At 38.2% G+C, this 4492-nt stretch overlaps 1 pseudogene across 1 annotated transcript; it reads left to right on the top strand.

The window, feature by feature from the left end:
- Positions 1–2316: 2316 nt before the first annotated feature.
- On the top strand, positions 2317–3258 carry LOC307070234 (annexin A2-like; annotated as a pseudogene). Its single transcript has one exon. The product of its transcript is annotated as an annexin A2-like (transcript).
- Positions 3259–4492: the final 1234 nt, after the last annotated feature.

Below are 4492 nucleotides of genomic sequence, written 5' to 3'. Positions count from 1 at the left end.
TTTCCCTTTTTTCTTTTGTCCTACCCAGTTATGCAGGGATCTTTCTTGTCCTTTCCAGTGTCTAAGGTCTTCTGCTAGTGTTCAGTCGGTGTTCTGTGAGAATTGTTCCATCTGCAGATGTATTCTTGATGCATTTGTGGAGAGAGATGAACTCCACATTCTCCTACTCCTCCACCATCTTGGTGAAATCCAGCCTAGTACTTTAGTGATTGATCCTTTCACTAAGGAAACCTAAAAATCCTGGACAAAATAATTAAAAACTATTTTTAAATGCATCAATAGACTGGGAAAAAATTACAGGTAAATTCAGAAGCCTTAACATCACATAAAAACCAGAAATATAAGCCTGTACTAATTTCAGCATTTATAATGAGTTTCAATTTTCACAAATCTTGCAAGGCATGGAGGACTTGTCAAATGTAAAAAGTCTAACAGGAGTCCACACTCCCAGTATAATCCCATAAACCTGGAACCCAAAGGCTACAATTCATCATAAGGGCGAATTAAAAATAAGTCTGTGCTCTACCCACCTGCCTTAAACCTGGCACTGAATAGAAGGGAGAAAAACATCTCTCTTGAGAATTAGTAACTACCAGCTAGCCCTTGTGCAGATTTGCTGCCCAAAATTCACAGTATCTTGATGATTCAAAAAACCTACATCCAAATATTTATTTTTTGTGTGATCCTGAGCTGGCAGCATCCTCAGGTGCCTGGCAGTAGCAAATGGAAAACAGTCCCAAAGTAAAACATTTCAATCTAGGCATCAGAGAATTCCCACTGATACAGGTTTAAGAAACATGAGCTTACCTTAAAAACTCACAAAACACAAGGAAACAAGACACCATGAGTGAGGTCTCATAAGGGAAAAAGTAGAGGGCATATAGTTGTTCACAAGCTGGGGCAATTTTGCCCTCCAGGAGATATTTTTGGTTGTTGCAATTGGGAGGGGAATGTGTGTGCTCTTGGCATCCAGTGTGTAGAGGTCAGGGATGCTGTCAAACATCCTCTAATATGCAGAACAGCCTCTTACAATAAAGACTTATCTGGCTCAAGATGTCAATAGTGCTAATGCTGAGAAACGCTGAGATAGCAGAATCATGCCTGCAAAGCTTCTATTTTGGAATCATCTGAAAAAAACATATATAATAAGTATAAACTTAAGGAAAATAAAAGAAGAAATTTAAAATATGCATAAAGAGCAAGGGAATATATTATCAAGCAGACTTAAAGAATGAAATAAAATTTCTAAAAATGAATTAAGTAAAACAATTGAAATAAAAATTTCAATGGAACAAACATTTTGAAAAATAGCTTGGAATTATCTAGTAAAATTAAAGGTATACATAACCTGTGACCCAAAAATTCCACTCCTAGTACATAGTCTTAAGAAATTTATGCACATGTGTTTCAATATACATATACAGTGATGTTCATAGCAGCATTGTTGAAAATAGTCTCCACAAAAAGGGGAAAGAACTAATCCAAATATTTTTCAAAAATAGAATAAAAAATTATAATATTCTCATGAGCTATACTACCTCCCAGCAGGGAAAGTTAGTGAACCGCAGGTACAAACATGGGTTAATTTTTAAATATTATGTTGAATAAAAGATGCAAGACACATAATACAGAGCGTTACATTAAAACAAACAAAAATTGATATAGCTGGTAAACTATAAAGAAAAGCAAAGAAATGATTAACTAAAGTCACATTGATGATTATCTCTGGTGGAAGTAGTGGCTGGGGATCAGAAACAGAGACACAAGGGACTTCTGGACTATTGATAATGTTCCATTTATAGGGTGATTATTTGGTATTTGTTTCATAATTAATTGTTAAGCTATACATTTATATTTTTGTACTTTTCTGAATTGTGTTACATATTCTCAATGTAAAAAAAAGTTTAAAAAATGAAGTGGACAGGTTTAACAGCAGCTTAGACAAAGCTGAAGTGAGAATTACTGTATTGGAAGACAGATCTAAATAACTTGTGCAGAATGAAGTTCAGAGAGACAAAGAGATAAAAAGTAGGCAAGAAAGATTGTATTGGAATTCTAAAAGACATGAGACAAAAAAGGGGCAGTATTTGAAGGGTTGATGGCTAAAAATTTCTCAGAACTGAAGAATAGATAACTGACAAAATTGGGAAGCCCAGGTAATCACAAGCAGTTTAAATAAAAAGTAATCCACACCTATAACACATCATAGTGAAACTTTCAGAATGTGTAAAATTAAAAAAAAAAAAAAAGGTCCACATATGGGAATGCTCCTAGCTCTTGGTACTTGTCTTTGTACTTGGCCCAGCTTCTGTCAAAATGTCTACTGCTTATGAAATTCTGTACAAGCCCAGCCTGAAGGGTGATTACACTACACCCTCAAGTACATACAGGTCAGTCAAAGCCTACAACTCTGATGCTGAGTAGAATGCTTTGAACATTGAAACAGCCATCAGGACCAAAGGTACAGATGAAGTTACCATCATCAACATCTTGACCAAATGCAGCAATGAACAGAGACAGGATATTGCCTACCAGAGAAAGACCAAAAAGGAACTTGCATCAACACTGAAGTCAGCCTTGTCCAGTCACCTGAAGATGGTGATTTGAGGCCCATTGAAAACACATGCTCAGTATTATGCTTCTGAACTGAAAGCCTCCATGTAGGGGCTGGGGTTTGATAAGGACTGCCTCATTGAGACCATTTGCTCAAGGACCAACCAGAAGCTACAGGAAATTAACAGTCTACAAGGAAGTGTATAAGACTGATCTGGAGAAGGACATTGTTTCTGACATATCTGGTGACTTCTGCAAGCGGACGGTTGCCCCTGCAAAGGGTAGAAGAGGAGAGATGGCTCTGTCATTGATTTTGTTTTGATTGACCAAGATTCCTTGGATCTCTATTGTACTAAAGAGGGGAGGAACTGAGGTTCTCAAATGGATCAGCATCATGATCAAGTGGAGTGTGTGTCACCCCCAGAAAGTATTTGAAAGGTACAAGAATTATGGACCTTATAACATGTTAAAGAGTGTCAAGAAAGAGGTCAAAGGAGACCAGAAAAATGCTTTCCTGAACCTGGCCTAGTGTATTCATAATAAGCCCCTGCATTTTGCTGTATACGACTCCATGAAAGGCAAGGGGACTCATTATAAGGTGTTGATTAGAATCATGGTCTCCAAATTGCTGTACTACTACATCCAGCAAGACACCAAGAGTGATTACCAGAAAGTGCTCTGTACCTGTGTGGTGGGGATGACTGAAGCCTGAGACAGTGTGAATGTCCAGAAGTAGTGCTCCTATGCTTCCAGCTAACAGTTCTAGAAAATCAGCTTGCTACTAACAGCCCCCTTGTGCCCATTCCCTGTGAGGATGATGTTAGTATTGTTCCCCTTGGCCCCAACCTTATTTTAGTTGCCTAAGCATTGCCTGCCTTTCCTGTCGAGTCTCTCAGCCAAAGAAATGAATATTCCAAGGAGTTGGAAGTGCAATCTATGATGTGAAACACTTTGCCTTTCATGTACCTTGTCATAAATAGATGATAAAATAAATTTTTATTTTAAAAATTAAAAATTAAGAGAAAAGAAAAGATAAAAAAGCAGTCAGAGAGAAAAGATATATAACCTTCAAGTAAATGACAATTACACTGCTTTTTTCATCAATAGTGAAAGCTAGAGAACAGTACAACAATATTCTTAATGTGCTAAAGAAAAAATAAGTCTATTCCTAGAATTATTAAACTTAGTGAAAATAACATCCATGAAAGAAAGAGATCTAAAAACATTAAATAACTCATGGATTAAAGAGTAATTATAATTGAAATTAAAAATATTTAGAAAGGCTTAGAGACAAAACACTACATGTCAAACTTGTGAAATACAATTAAAGTGGTACTTTAGAGAAAAATTATCATCTTAAATGCTTATATTAGAAAATAAAACAGAAGGGGGATCAATATGGTGGAGGAGTAGGTCGTGGAGCTCACCTCCTCCCACAAATATATCAAAAATACATCTCTGTGTGGAACACTTCTCATAGAATATCTACTGAACACAGGCAGAAGACCTCAGACTTCTGAAAGGGCAAGAAAATCTCCATGTAACCAGGTATGACAAAAGAATAAAGAAAAAGAGAGAGAGAAAAAGGAATCGGAATAGGGCCTGTGCCCCTGGGAGGGAGCCATGGAAGAAGAAATGTTCCCAAATCCTGGAGAGTCCCCTCACTGGCGGGGAGACCAGCCAGGATAGAGGGGGAACTTTGGAGCCTTGGAGGAGGGTATGACAACCAGTTTGTGGAAGGCAAAACAGAGAGAGACCTTCACAGATGGTCAATACCACCACTGTGCACTCCCCAGCCTGAGACGCTTGTCCCCGGTGTGGTTGGGGGCTGGGTGCTAAAGCTTGGGCTTCAGAGGTCAACTTGGGGAAAGAACTGGGATTGACTGCGTGGAGACAGCCTGAAGGGGCTGGAGCAGGGGGTGGCTGCCGCTGAGGGTAT

This window comes from Hyperoodon ampullatus (assembly GCF_949752795.1).
Source record: "Hyperoodon ampullatus genome assembly, chromosome: 2".
Taxonomy (NCBI): Eukaryota; Metazoa; Chordata; class Mammalia; order Artiodactyla; family Ziphiidae; genus Hyperoodon; species Hyperoodon ampullatus.
The sequence above is the reverse complement of the archived record's forward strand: the minus strand, read 5'-3'. Positions and strand labels throughout refer to the sequence as shown.